Source organism: Apus apus, chromosome 4 (assembly GCF_020740795.1).
Source record: "Apus apus isolate bApuApu2 chromosome 4, bApuApu2.pri.cur, whole genome shotgun sequence".
NCBI classification, from domain to species: domain Eukaryota; kingdom Metazoa; phylum Chordata; class Aves; order Apodiformes; family Apodidae; genus Apus; species Apus apus.
This window is the reverse complement of record NC_067285.1, coordinates 26,148,552-26,164,777: the sequence shown is the minus strand read 5'-3', so window position 1 is coordinate 26,164,777 and position 16,226 is coordinate 26,148,552. Positions and strand designations below refer to the sequence as shown.

At 38.8% G+C, this 16,226-nt stretch overlaps 1 protein-coding gene across 4 annotated transcripts in view; it reads left to right on the top strand.

The window, feature by feature from the left end:
- The first annotated feature begins 1,957 nt into the window (after positions 1 to 1,957).
- Positions 1,958 to 16,226, top strand: part of RASGEF1A (RasGEF domain family member 1A) — a 161,500-nt gene continuing 147,231 nt past the window's right edge. For 3 of the 4 annotated variants that reach the window (XM_051618406.1, XM_051618408.1, XM_051618400.1), the window contains exon 1: positions 1,958 to 2,211. The gene's annotated coding sequence lies outside the window, so the exon portion shown is untranslated. The remainder of the gene's footprint in view (positions 2,212 to 16,226) is intronic. The other variant, XM_051618409.1, reaches the window with a different exon arrangement.

The following is a 16,226-nucleotide window of genomic DNA, read 5'->3' as shown; positions in this document are numbered from 1 at the left end:
CATGCAGTATAGAATCTGTTACAGAAGATTTATTCCCTGGCACAAAGTCCTTTTCTTCTACTCAACCATTTTTCAGTTGAGTTCTAATACACAGGTAATCCTGAATTCACGTACAATTCTGGCTGACTTCTAAGAGACCTGAAGGAATCCTGGGTAGACATCTTACAGATGATTCATGGCAATGCATTTCTCCATGGTCAGTACCCAATGGTACCAAAGACCTATTCCTCCTAATGAACTGATGTCCACAGGAAGTTCAAATTAAACACTTTTTGAATATTAGTCATGCTGTTTACTCAAAGGCTGAAGGAAAAAGCTCCTTGCAGTCTACAACAGCCCATGGCTCACAAGTATATGTGGTTCATGGCACTATTCTGTGTTGCATGTGGAAATCTAAGGGTAAAGAACAAAAGTTGCTGTGGTGGTTCTAATTTACAGGGGGAAAAAAACCCGACCAAGTATGATACTGCCTGCTATCAGCCTAAGGAAACACTTCATAAGCTCTTGAATATGAGCTGCTGTTCTGCTTCATTTGGAATTATGAGCCTGGTAAAGCCCTAGTACTTTTGGGCTAGTACCCTAGCCCTAGTACTCTAACTACTTTTAGCCCTAGTACTTTAGATCTGAAGAGCTCTTATCTCATTCTCACAGGACCATCCCCAGCCAATAACAACAGTAAAGAAGAAAACATCATTCTGTACTCTGCAGAGGGAAACACACACAGAACACCTAATGGATATTTAACCACTGCTATCTTTTAGAGTAGATGTAATATTATCATGCATTCAGTTTTCTAGTCAAGAATGTATACATATTTTAGCTCTTCCACCTTTATGCTGTTGTAATTATTACCTTTCCTAGTTTTCTTTGGGAATTTTGTGCCAATTAAACATGATTAAGACCATCCAATCACATTCACACTGCAGGGATACAAAATAAGAAACATCATATTTTTTAAATGCACATGAATTTGACAAATATTCAGAGAATTTGAATACAGATGTTGTGGCACTTTCAATTTTTCTTAAGATCCTGCTACAAATATTTTAATAAAGAGCCTTCAAAAGCCCACAAAAGCCTTCGTGACTTACTCTTTGACAGAGGCTAAAAACTAGTCAGCAAACAGTGAAAACCGAAACCCTTCTTCCCCTTTCCCAGTGACACAACAGAATTTATAGCAATCACCAGCTTTTGTGAAGCTGCTCTGTACTAGTTTCCTAAAAAAAATAATGTATAGAAAACCATAAACATACAAGGGGTCTGTGTGTAATGAAATTGTACTTTGGAGGCAGTAACAAACAACCAGTATTTCCCCAGATAAATTTCTGCCATTTAGTGCAATGTTAACACCTCCAACAGCTTGCATTTTCCTCTTGAAAATTATTTCAGGAATCCCCAGGAAGGGTCGTCTCTCTGGCACCATTTCTGATCTGCAGAGACACATCCAAGGATGATAAACCAGAGGTCCAAAGTCATCCCAACCTATCCTTCTGTTATGTATAGCCAAGAAATATCTTCCTCCCCAGCAATCTGGTATATGACTATGTGCTCCCCAACATCTTTTTCTATTTTTTTTTCCTCTGATGCTGGAATTACCACTCTGCTCTTGGTTTCCCACTCTCAGATAAACAGCCTATAAAATTGCTGCAAGACACCAAGTGTTGCTTTTCACACTGCTACAAGACAGACTTCCTTTACTCAACATATCTGTGCACAGCGTCCACTCCAGCCTCCAAAAGACAGAGATGATAATCTAATCGCCAAAATGCTGAGAAATTCCTCTGCGCGTAGACCGAAAAGAGGGCAGGAGTGGGGAGGCTCTAAAATCAGAGAGTCCATCACATATTAAAAAGTAACTTTTCTGCAGTGTGTTGCGAGGCTGAGCACCGGCAGAGAAGGGGAGCACGCAGCCACATGGTATATTCCTGCCTCTGCCTCTCTCCTCTGTCTTTTGGTTCCTCTCTCCAGCTTTCTCTCCCACCTCCTCTCCCCAGCTCTGCCTTCCCCTCTCCCCCTGCCGCAGGCTGCAGGATGGGACACGCTTGCTCCCCAGCCAGCCAGCAGCTGTCACACAGCAGAGGCAGCCAGCAGCCGGTGCAAAGAGTGAGCCTACTCTGTCATTTAGGATGACTCACTGGAATCTGGCATTAATTTCTCTTTTTCTGGTAGTGGACGGAGAACAACCAAAAATCTACACTGGACCAGACCAAGGTAAGAGATTTTAGTCTTTTTTTACACTAAGGCTGCTGATGCTTTGAGGGTGCCAAGCTGCATACAGAAGCTGGCAGTGGAACTAATTTGGTGAGTGTCCGAACATCTGGCATTGAAAGCGACCCGTGTGCCTTTCTCATGTTAACCCTCTGCCTGCCACCCAGCTATGCCCCGGGGGGGAGACAGCAGGACAAAATATAGCCTAGTGACTGCATTTTCTCCCCTAATGCAACTTTTACAGCAGCACTACCACCTGCTTCTGTGAATACAAGAAGATTGTCAATATTGCTAAATGATCAGGCAGGTTTTTGTGTTCTGCCGCTGGGAATACAGCACATCATGCGTCTGTCAGGGACTCCATGCAGATTCATTCCCACGGCAGTCATTTCACCACTTGAAGGGCTTGAAATTCCACAGTCCACAGAAATGCATCCCTGTCATTTCCCCTCCCTCTGAGGGATTCTCACAGGATCACAGAGATATGATCCATTTTCAGGCTTTTCAAAAGTGGTGCTCATTGAAACCACTACAAGTCTGCTGAGGCACAGACAGCACTGCACTACATATTCTGTCTGCATTCCTCTCTGTACTTTTTCTGCTATGAATCAAAAATTCAGTGTTGCAGGAGGGTTTCTGCAAGGACAGTACATGACTCTAGCACAGCAAATGAAAGTAAAGGGAGAAGACTTATGCCAGTTCTGAAATCCCGGCAAAATTCCCTTCTTCCATTTGCTTGAGGAGGGGCACTATTTCAAGCAGAGTTATCTAAGCAGGTGTCTTATGGGACTGATTTACAGGTTTTAGTTGTGATTTTAATAAAAATATTTCACCAAACATCTACAGCTTCCCTTCTGTCAATTTAATGCTTTTTACCAAATTGCTAACTTCAGAGGGTGACACCTTTAAAATTAACCCAGCATGATGCTTTTCTAAATCTATACACAGAATATCAGACTAGCTAGTGCACATTACAGTATTGCACGATCTTTCCTTTGGACCTTTAATGGTCTAACTGCAGTGAAGACATTTGTTTTACATGATCTCTGTACTGTGAGAAGTGTTGCAATTGTAACTACAAGTACCTATGTTTCTGATACATTATACAATATTTTTCTGCAATATCTTACACGCTCTATTTGTTCAGACCTCATTTGTACTGGCAAACAGCTTATTTAAGTTGACTTTTAAACACATAAAAAACTGCTCTGACATTATTGCTGTCTCTGTTCAACGACAACGACAGGTCCGACATTGGTCATCTCTGTAGATGTGGTCATACAGGTATCAGCAGCTAACAATGAGCACCATTCAGATTCCAGGTAGCTACCAAGACCCAGCATGGATATTTTTTTAATTAACTCAAAGATGGCAGTAATAAACACTCCCGTTAGTTACTGCCCCTCCATCTTTTAAATAGATTAGGGGAAAACAGATTCTGATTTCAGAGGACTTAAAGGACTTCGGAACAGATCTTCAGGAAGAGGTAGGACAACGGCTTCATGTGTCAGCACAAATTCTACCTCATTTTCTGTCAGAATATGGTGCATTATTCTACTTGCTGAAAGTGGAAAGCATTTACCAGCATTATAATTTCAGATTATTTGTTATAATTTGGAAAACTGCAGGGACTTGAGAACTTCTTTTTTTTATTATTTACCTTTTCCTTAGCATTTATGCATAAAACCTGACTGCAAGGGTATAAGATTATTTTCAGGGAAAGTAACTCTAAAGTGGAATTCAGACAACAGACCACTGTGATTCCATCTTTAAGCACCTGATAACATTAATGCTACTTATTTTTAAATTAGTAGCTACCTATGGTATGCAAGCTTTTAGTCACTTGCTACTGAAACACATCATAGTATCTAGAGTTTGAACAGCTATTCTTGAGCCTGTCTGGCTGAAGTCTAGAATAAAAAATCCTGTTCATAAGTTGTATTTTTCTGTTTTACTGTCCTCCCTTCAGAGACATAAGTATATTTTCAGTTTTCATTAGTATGGCCCTTTTCAGGTGGAATCTTCGTCCATTTAAATGCTGACAATGTACTGTGATAAGTTTATTGTCACTTGGCAACAAGAGCTAAAAAAAACCACAAAAACAAGTTACATCCATCACACATGCAAACCTTGTATTGTGCTGCCCCATATTGCTGCAAATTGAACCCTTGAGATAAATGACGCTCTAGACTTGTGGACCAGTCAGGTTAATAACATTACCTGGGCTTGCCAGTTATCCTAATTACAGGAGTCAAAGACTGCAGGAAGCAGCTGCAAAGTCAGCACATGTGGAAGGAGCTGTTTGTAAAGCAGAAACACATGCTTTATTTGAGGTTTCTTTATTGCAACATGGATCATTAAGGAAAAGTATGGCATTTAATATCACTATCAAAAAGCTGGTCTGGCTTTGGTCCAGATGATAAGACTTGTGTGGGTTTTATGGGGTTATTGCTGGCCTTTCTGTGAAGCTTCATTTCTGATGTAATTTTTTTCACTAAAATAAACAAGCAGTTCCAATGCTATTTAGCTATGATCAGGCTCTTGGGTAATTAATTTACTAGTGAGCTGGGAGGACAGCAAGAAGAAATTAGCCATGTTACTAGAGAACAGCTACTACAGTAGTACTTACTGTCCTATGTATCCTTACTCCAAGTAAAAAATCCACTGTCAATGTAACTACATATTCAAGGGGTGTAAGACACATAGCTGCTACACTGGAGTCAGTAGGAAACATTCCTAGGGCGCAGAGATGCTCAACTCTGGAGCTCTAACTAACCCTAAAAAGATTAAACCAGCCACAAACCAGACAGCTGCTCTGATAGGTGGCCGGGGATCCCCTCAGCTCTGTTTCACCTACCTCTTGGCAGTTCACCTCCAGAAACTGAAGGAGAGGCAGAAGCTTTGTTGTGGTTAGTCTTAAAACTGATTTAATTTGGAAAAGATGAAGGTTCAGCCAAGTTATTCAGCTCAAAAAATCAGCTTAAATAGAAGCTGCTTCACTTCAGTTCTCACTTATTTCTTTAGACTTTCTTTCTAAGTAAACCCTCCTCCAAACATGAAGAGCTCTAAACAGATCAACAACATTTTACACATCAGGAACATACCATCCATCTCTTTATAAAAATCTCTACATAGGCATCATCCCAGCTACTCAATAAATGATCCTCTCCTGCACATAGGCATGCAAAGATGAGTAAAATTTCACTCTCCATTACAAGCACACTGAGCCACTTCCGTGATTCACTGTTAATGTCACTGTAACTCAGGCAGTTGTAGCTCTTTTCACCGCACACTGAACAGAGTCAAGATTACCTCCTCCTTACTGCATAGTACTTTGCTGACAGTTAAACTAACAGTACTTACAGGTAACATTTTGAAGAGTTCTATTCATCATCAATAAAAAGGTATTTTAAGTTGAACTGTACAGAGGAACCAGCTTTAAAACGGGACATTTCACACACTTGATATATTGCCTTGCAGGAATTTCTTGTAATAGTTTCACCAATTCTAAACTTAAGTCTAAGATTGAAGATGTTCATAGGGATTAAAGCATGTATGCTATGCAAAACAGGCATCCAACTTTTATGATTAGACATAACCTTTTGATGAGAATATTTTTCTTTCCTCAGAGTAAAAAGGTCTTGGTTTTGAACATCCTGTAAACTAGAGATAAATGAATACCTGTTGGAGAGGTATTACTGCTTTCCTTGCCTTCAATTTTTGTATTTGTCAACAAACTTGACCACACTCTTGTAGCATTTTCAGTCCTATAGAATATGAACCTTTGACCACCTAGACCAGTGAAGAATACAGCCACCCAAACCGTAAAGGAGTATTTAAGAAACGTCTAGTGTATCTCGGGATACATGTGTGAAAATAGTGTCAGAACCTAACATAAATACAAAATAATATAGCCATTGCAATCACAACTGAGCTGTAACAAACTCTTCTTTAAAATAACATCAGCAGTTTTCAGTTTCTATTTAATTGTTGGCACTAATTTCTTTTCCATTAAAATCTGTATTATTTCGTTATTTATTCCAAACAGTTCTCTGTTTTTTCCCATTTAAAAGACAGATTGTGTAGTTTCCAAGGCACCATTTTAGTTCTTTCTTGCTCAAGCAAAACAAAACCTTTTCCCATATTTTTGAGCTTTGCCAAATAATTTGGACTTGTGAAAAATGTCTTTCAACAAATGAAACAACAGGAAAGTACTTTTTTTCTTCTCATTCAAATCATTAATATGTAAGAATTTTTTTGACTCAATATCAGTTTGCTTGGTTGATTTCTTTTGATTGTAATTCCAGTTTCCAAGGAAACTAAGTATGTAAAGCATGTATTTTCCTTAGTTTTTAAGGCAATTTCTTTATTGAGTTATTGGCTAGTTTAGGAATGCTGTGTTAAAGACATTCTGTGTGAATAAACTAACAAAATTTAAAATGGAACTTTCTCTAGAGCAGTTCCGGTGGATGACACATCTGAAATTGATTTTAGATATGATTTTGGCTACACTCAACACGCCCTTTGTAGCTTTTCCTTCCTGTTTTTCCTTGTGTCTTTCCTAACCTTGTCATGTTAATGGTGTATGTTTGAGAAAGATGTTCTTATTCCTGAGGGCACCAGCAATGTTGGGTAACATCTAGTGAAACGTGTATCATCCCAGTCTTTTGCAGATTAGACAGAGGACACTGCTATGATCCACAGGGTGAAGCAAGCAACCAGACTAAAAGGCATCCAAGAGCAGGTACTAGTAACAATCACAGGGAGTTTTTATTTATAAGGAAGTTTGAAGCCTGTATCTGCACAGTACTTGAAATCATATAGTAAAGGATGAATTTGCATGCTGCAGAAATACTAGAATTTTATGGAACAAGACCCATCAAGATGTTGAAGGGAATAAAGAAAGCATGCAGTGGAAACAGCGAATGAGATACGTAACTCTATTACAGACTTCTTTCCATCTTTTACAAGGAAGACTCAAGGCTTTTTTTTTCTAGGTTCTAAACATTACACATCCTGGCAGGAAATTAAAAAATATAAACCAGTCAAAAATCATATGAACTGATGCTGTGTGTACATAGATGTATACGTATGACACCTTAACCAGATGCTAAATATGCAAAAAACACACTCCCAAAAAGAGGAATACAACTGCAGCTTCATGAATCACATCTGATCATATTTGAGACAGTACTGTATGCAGAAATAAAAAATTTAAATAGGCATCCTCACTTAAATAGGAAAGAACATGGAGGCTTTGAGCAGACTAGGCTTTCTTCAGCTCCCAAAGCACCTACAAACTCTGCCTTGCTTACAACCCCATTCTCACAGCTTTACCATCACCACAATGTCATGTCTGCTATACTGAATATATAATAAACTATAAATTATTCCATAGAACTCCAGGATGCAGTTCAGGTGATAAAACACAAGACCCAGCGTCACCAGGGCACATTTCAGACTTGCTTCCTGGGGACACCACTGTGATGCTGTGCAGCACAGCAGCACTATAACCCACCAGGAGGCTCCAAGAACCATGCATATCCCATCTACTGCCTCTGGAGGCTGGGACAGAATTTGGAACTGACAAAAATATTAGAAAAAAAAAAAAAAAAAGAGGCAACATCTTTGCTACCAGGAACTACAGAAAGCATCTACTACATTATAGCTCTCAACTTCATTATAGTTAGTAACTGATTTGAAAGGAAAGGAAACCATACAGAAAGCCATGCACTTCTAGGAAAGCCAAATAATTCTACAGCTAGTTTCTTCACCAGGGAAATGGAAGAAAGAGTAGATTTAAATTGTTATCTATAGTCTGAAATCTTAACATGACAGGCCTGTTTAACTTTCGTCAAATAGCTTTAATTATGCTGTTTATGCCTTTACATTCTTCTCACTGTTTTGCTCACTATCCTCTGTTGCCACTACTATTATTATACTTTCAGTATTAGTAATAAAACAATTACTGAGCCTCTCTACTGTTTAATGGGTTTGAAACCTCAGGAGCTGAAAATAATTAAGTTGGATGTTTGTGATTGCAATGAAGTTTGATGTTTGATGAAAAAAAGAAAAAATGAAAAAAAAAAAAAGGAAAAACCTTACAGAAAGACCCATAGAAATTAAAGCCAAATGGGACCACTGAATAATTAAGTCTGCCTTCTAGCATACCATAGTAACCTTGTAATTGCATCCCATTTTACCTCTGTCAAGCCTAGTATCTTTTATAGATAAGTCCAATGTTATAAGCATTATACAGGCCACAAGCAAAGGACCTTATCCCTGCTGATGTCAACAGAGTTCATTCCCGTCTGCCCCATTGCACGTAACTCAAACCAGCTAACCTACAGCCCCTTAATTGGCACCACATTCACTCTTTGGGCATGGCAATTTAGAAAATTAGAAACCTAAGAGAAAGTTAAAAAATAATTTAAAAAAAAGGAAAGTGATTAGAGAACATTAGCTAGGATTCAGCACAGATGACAGGCACACTTCTAGCACTTGCTATTAAAAAAATAATAGTTATTCCAGAAGTCTCCAGAGAATTGCAACAACATCACATGACTATTTTTTTTTCCCCCATCTGAGTAATACACTTTTTCTTCAGCATATTGGCCAGAGCCAAGCCTTCTACGCCAGTTAAACTGCCACAGACAGGAAATTCTGTGATATTAACAAAGCATTTTAAGCAAGCAAAACCAGAAGAAAAATCAATAGAAAACAACCAAATATGTATTATTTAATCTATCATCAACCTGTAGTTACTAAATAACAACATTTTTATTCTCACATCTTTAGTGTTAGCTCACAGTAACAAGTATCCCATCCATATACCACTTCCTGATGTGTTTTGACAGCCAGAAAACTGTTCATCTACCTCAACTTAGGAAACAATTTATTTTCTGAGGTGAAAATGTAAATACAAGAAGACACAGAAGAAATAGCCCAGTCCTCCTCTGGTAAATACAACAATTAGTGGTACATACATTGAGTCATCCTTCAGAAACCTACAGTCACACAAATTTCTGTGAGTACTAAACTGCTTAGAGGGTAGGGCCTAATATTAATTTTAAATTTTCGTAATAACTGTTATGACAGCATATGTGGGACAGGCACACAAAAGAAGAATAAACCCTTTTAAACTGCAGATCGTGTGAGAATTGTCCCATAGAGGGGTGGAAGAATTGAGGAAAGAAAGTTTAAGATTCCCCACACTGGAATGTAGACCAGTGTCTGTAAGTTGGAACTCAGTTTTCTGCAGTCAGCCCTGTGTAATTATATTTCACGTGAAAAAAGTGCTTTCATCACTCAGCCCTTGGTTCTGGTCATTGGTTAGGGTCTGATTCAAAACTGCCAGCTCTTACCTAGGCTTCTGTGAATATAAGTAACTAGATGTCTCCAATAAGCCAGCCAGCAGCTGACTCCAGGGTTTTAAAGGTCAATAATTTCTTTTTAAAAATCAATATATTTGTAACTAACTAGTAAAAGCTTCCAGCCTAAAAAACATGCTTAAATGGACAATCCAACAGGGCTTTTTTTCCAAGCTACATGAATTTTAATGACGCACATGCTTGTCAATTTTCAGTTGTCAGACAACCTATTATAAGGGATGGGGAATTCTGAAGATCAATTTTGCTCCTTTCCAGGAAGCCACCACTTCATTATCCCCTATTCACAGCTTATCACAGACAATGTATACTATTCAACAGAGACAACTTGGGTACATTAAAATGGGAAAAGTGTGCAAGCAATAGTCTAACAATGACATTTCACTGTGTGAAAGGGAAACAGACATGGTGCTGTGCTTAGCTTCCCCTAAAGGAATACTTCCTTTCTTCCAGCTCACTCTGTTCTTCAGCTGTGGCTCTAAGAATCATCAATGGCTTTTGTTTGGGTTTGGTTTGGTTTTGGATTTTTTAGTTTGTTTTTACTGAAGATGCACCATATTTGTAGAAAAGTCTGTTCAACAAATAAGGATGTAAGTGATTGAAATTGCCTTTCCTAGAAACCACTCCTTTAGTTAGCTATGATGCATTTAATTTATTATTTATAGCTCTAAACTTTCACTTCATGATGAGAGATCCTCAAGCAGGCTTGAATACTTGTGTTCAAAATAAGCATGACTGGGAAATGTATTTGATTGAAAGGAATTCAGATAACTGTATTTCCTGTTGTGCTCCACCCATTACTGTGACCACAAGCTGCAAAAAACCACACTAACTGCTGCCTAAACAAATCCTTAAAGACAAGGTTACAGCAGGGTACATCTCATACAACCAAGAAGAGCCTACATGAAAACAGCTTTAAGCATGGCCTTTGGTTCTGGTTTTTAGACTCCAAGGCATGCCTCAGGTATTCATTCCCTTGTAAAAGGTGCTGACAGAAAATAGGCTAGGGAGTAATACAGGCCTCACAGGAGCTTAGTTTCCTAAAATTAGGTCAGCATTGGTATAAAATTAGATTCAACATTCTGCTGAACAAACTGAAAAAAGAGCGATTTTCAATCAAGAATTCTTGAGGGTAGTGATATATCTTGCCAGAAGTCATCAAGTACAGGCCACAGACTCACACAGTGGTTAGCTCCTTCCTCTTGCCAACATCTGCTAACACTCATTTGAAGCCTGAGCACAAATGAGAATTTATACATTACCTATGAGGGCCAAATTGTTTAAAGTCAAAACATGCAGCACTATTTAGACAAATTATTACACTGTATAGGTAAAGGGCATTCAGACTTAATTATCTACTATAAAAAATTACTGAATTAAATTGTCAGATGAAATTGCTTTCATTTGGGGGGCGTGGGGGTGGTATGGAAAGGAAAAAAAGGAAAGAAGAACAACCCATGAAAATAAAACCTACTTCAAACCATCCAAATGTTCAAAATACATTAGTGGTGCCTAGATTGCAGTTGTAGAAAAACTAAAACACAATGTAGCAACCTTGGAACAAACTAAACAATGATCTTGAAGAATAATTTTCTAAAATAAATTCTAACCATCTGCCATCTTACAATGCAGTATTTCTGAGGTTTAGAAACTAGACTCTGGAAAGGAAGAAACGTTGCTTTCTAGTAATGAACAAACTGACCTTGACTTAAAGAATCATTTGAGCAAAAGGACTAAACTGGAGCAATAAGAAAGGAGGCTCCACACAAAACGATATTCATTACTGCCTTCTCAGTACTGCAGGACAATTTCAAAATATTTTATTATAAACTTGTTTGAACAATAAGTATCATTCCAAATTGTGGTACTCTGTATACCTGTCCCACCCACTGTGCAGCATCACTAATGTCCCCCATGGATCCCTCTCCCGAGGGCTGGATATATGGACTAAGTGAGATTCTGCTGACTGCAGCCAGCAGATGCAGTAATTCACAAAGATACTCAGAGAAGCATCTACTGCACAAACAGCTCAGGGAAGCCCTTTTGGGGATTGCAGAAATGTGTAAGGATCCTGGAAGTTGCCAAGAAGGTTACAAAACAGATTTTGACAGCTTTGGGACAGAATACTCTTGTGTACCCAGGGAGCAGGCCAATTAGTGCAACTTAGGATTTTGTTGGTTTGCAGATGTAGTTTATCTAGAAGCTCAACAGGAAATCATCTAGCCTGAACCTACCACAGGCTTGGACAAAAAAAAAATTGTTGAATTCCTTCAGTATCAGAGTACAGCAACAGAAAGCCCTATCCAGTATGAAAATCTATAAATTATTTTCCCTAGGTCATCTAACATTGATACAGGTTCATGGTTAATAAATGAGAGGTTGGGGAATAAGCTCCTGGACTAATGGCCTGGAGCAACCTCAGATGGAGATTTTTAATACAATTGTGAAGACTGTTTACATGGAGCTGAAAACTGCAAGGAATGCTACTCCTTCATTCTTCACAGCTTGTACAGCACATCAGAGGAAGGTTTATGAACACCAGTGTGGGAAGCACTAATGAGATACCTAACAACACTGCTTTGAAGAGATCTGGCTTTTTGCAGCTAGCGAAACACATGCCTTCTTTTCATTATCACTGAAGAGGAACTCGTTTTCCCAGCTAGGTCTCTACAGAGAAACTCATTTAGCCTGTCCTGCCATAGCTTTTGAGGTTTTACCATACGACTTAAAATCCAAACAAAGAACCATACTAATTTTTTTAGGATTATCCAGGGGTGATAACCATGGACCCTTGTAATGCTGATGCGTTTGTGTTATCTTGTACAGGCTTATACCCTGCTGCACTCCAAATAGCATCTGTGAAACCAGAGACAAGCAGTTACTTATAGAAGGGACCCTAAGCGACAACGGACACCATACCTGACTTGCACAACCAAGTGGCGCTCCCTGGAATAGCTTCATCATATATATGTGCATTTATTGCACATGTGGCATCTTAATAAGTAATGAACTGCTAATATCCATGCTGTTTTGTGACAATCTGCTGTGAAACATATTGTTCTCATATGTGCTGGGGATCTGAAGCACAAATTGCTCTTATTTTCTAAAACTTCTTCGATGAAGAGCTTGCCAATCTGCATGTGGTGTTTTGTGGCTGACTAATATAGATTGTGCTAGGGAAGAACTCTGACTTGCTGAATCCAATATAAATTTTAATCAAACTCTAGTTGCTTCATAATCTGGAGACAAAGGGTGCCACTTTACTGGTTTCTGTAGACTGCTTGCTCTCCCTACATATAAACAGCTCAGATGAACCTTTTGGCATACCTGCTTCTTTCCAGAAGATGGACCTACACAAGTTTTTAACTGCAAACCTCATGGCTTCATACAAGAAGTAATTTGAGAAGAGTGCAGCTAACTGATACACACTTCTAATTTTGCAACTTTCTAACATGATAGCAACTGGAAAAATAAAGTTCAAACTGAAAATAACTTGTAAAATGAAACAACAAAAAATCCAAGCACGACAAAAATCAGAATATTAGTTGTCATAACCTGCTGGCCAGGCCCCAGAGAGTCACAAATATCCAATCCCACAAGCAGTCAGCAAATGTTGCAGAAGATATGTGAATCTCTGCCTAACCCTACAAGGAACTGTGGAACTGAATAAGGACTTGTAGGCAGTTCTGTTTCAGTTGATTCTCAACAAGTAATACTCTGTGGGTTCCTGGGTCTGCTCCCTTTCTATTATCTTGACTCTTCTACAATGTAATTGTGTAACTCAACAAAAGCAGCTTCTGTGCCCCTGTTCGCAGTCTGCCAACAATTACTACATGAATCCAGTGAATCTCAGAAAGTCATTCTCCACAGGATAATTTCATTTTGCCATTTGATGTAGCATCTCTGTACCCAGGCTCATCTGAAGGTGTCTGGCCCTCAAATAACCACATTGCCCTTGCAATAACCTCACAGGAAAAAAGTTATTTTAATTCTATTTTAAGATTCAAAATTATATTCCCTATATCATCTAGGCATGACAAAGCCCATAGATTCTTTCATATTCAGGGTTTTATCCTCTTGCATTTGCAACTTTGTAAAAAAACCTGACATGAGTTTTTTGGGGTCTTTGTTTGTTTTAATCTTTGCTACTTCTTCCTTTATGGCAGGTTATATGCAAAAGACAGACAATTATCTTCTCTGAGGGATTTGGTTGTTTGTTGTTTTTAGGTTAGGCTGCCCACTGAAGACACACACATTCAGGAGTTCCTGAAGTAAAAAGCTCAAAAAACAGTTGCAATCCAGGACAATGAAGATTTTTTTTTAAATGTGGGGAGTACACAAAACATAATTGAACGGATTATTTTTTGTGGCTAAGGCAAGCTTTGCTAACCAGCTTAACTAAGCAGTGGTGTGACAAATTTACCAGAGTCACCTTCTGGCAAATCATAGTGCGTGGAAGGTCCAGAAGGAGCACTTTAGTCAGGACCAATGAGAAGCACTGATAAGCTGTGAAGTCAGAGGTTTTTCATAGAGAGACATTGAATGGCTTCACCTAACATGGAGAGAACCTCATCTGCTATCTAAAGAACTATTAGAAAATGGCCAAAATGGCCAAAACAAAACAAAAATAAAACCCCCACAATTTAACTACAGTCTTAGTTAATTTTCTTATCACTAGGTATTTAATAGCAGCCTTGTGATAAAACTGAAACACTTGGAAAAATCTACCAGCAGCAATGGAATTCCTGTATTGCTCGTAGGTCCTTGACAAAGAAAGAGGGGAATGTCCTTACATGTGTTAAAACTGACAGATATAGCTCAGTAATGAGACTATTTCACCTTCCAAAAACCTACCATTTCCCAAATACATGGTTTCCCTTAAACTACAGGTTATGAATCATGAATATTTTACAGATCATGACGATGCGCTAGAACCATTAGCTGATCTTCCCTGACAACTCCTTTGAGACATGGGGAGTGATTTAATTTAGTTTAAAAAAAGTTAAAATTCAAGTGATTGAACATTAAATAGCCTATTTCGTATATTTACCTGAATATAAATTTAATATAATTGAGGATGTAGAACTTAGTGAGGAAGGATGATGAGACAATGTGGTATGCCAACCTTCCTTTTATAGGTCCCATTTTGTGTCCACACAGAAATGCCACCTACCAGCACCTCTTTAGCACCTTTAATCAGAACAGTAACAAAGGTTGCATCTATCATTTATGTGTCTGAAGTTCCAATGGCTCTGTTTTTATTTTTGAGGCATCATTGTGGACCTACAGGAAGGTTCATGATGGCATAGTGGCCAAGACATTTTTTAAAAGGCAATTAAAAAAACGTCCAAAACCAAAGAACTTACATACAATGAAACATTTGGCTGTGCCTGTTGGTACAGCAGACTGAAACCACAAAGATTATTTCTTCTACCATATGCTTTATACCTATGCATTATGCCCTGGGCAAAAACACCAGCAGATCAACCACTCACTGTCCTTTTGACTTCTGAAGTCCTTTGACCCTAGGAACAAGCCCTGAGAGTCCTTACAGATGTTTAACTTCAGAACATCTTTTGCAATGGGAAACAACTAGACAGGAACAAAACAAATCCTGCATTTTTAACATTTTAAATTTATTTTTTCCAACACACTGAGAAAAAATTTCTATAGAACTAGAGCAAATGATGAGGGGCAACAGGCACAATCTGGAACATAGGAAGTTCCACTTAAATATGAGGAAAAGCTTCTTTACAGTGGCTGTGACAGAGCACTTGAACAGGCTGCCCAGGGAGGTTGTGGAGTCTCCTCGGGAGATATTCAAGACCCACCTGGATGCAGTCCTGACTAATGTGCCCTAGGCAATCCTGCTCTAGCAGGTGAGTTGGACTAGATGATCTCTAGAGGTCTGTTCCAAATCTGATAATTCTGTGATTCCGTGAAATAGATCCCACTGATTCCTCAGCCCAGACTTTGCTAGAATCTGCTTTTCCTTAGCCATCTCAATAGCCCACCCTTTCTTTGTGCAAATGTCGATCAGAGGACCAAAGGAGTTTTACTTAAATGTTATATATGCCAAGATCTTCAAACTGATGCTGTTTAGAAATACCCATAAAAGAGACAGCTATCTCGGAGTGATCTTTTAAGACAGCTCCTAAGAAGTCACCTAGACTTCTGCAGGTTACCACTGATGCAGCAGGTTAACACCTACAGGAGCAACAGCGCAGAGTTTCCCATGCAAATGCACAGGTTGTGACAGCCTCTAAGATCGACCAGAGATTTTTTTTTAGTTACTTGTACTGGGACTTCAGGAAAGGGTTGCAGGCTCCTACAGGTTCAAATCCAAAACTTTCAAATGGGGATGTACTGACTTACCTATATTTTTCCTTAAAAGCACAGCTACAGAATGAAGTCATCAAGCTAATGTGTATTCACTGGCTTTATCTAAGCACTCATAATACATGCACTGGCTATGATAAGCCAACTACATTCTTTTGAGACCTGATACCATCTGTCAAAGAAATTGCTGGCAATCCAGCAGGTAGTCTCTCATTCCCCAAATCGGTTTCACATTTTACCACTCAGTACTCACAATTACTCTTCCCAGTGCCAGAATGGAATAGAAAATTA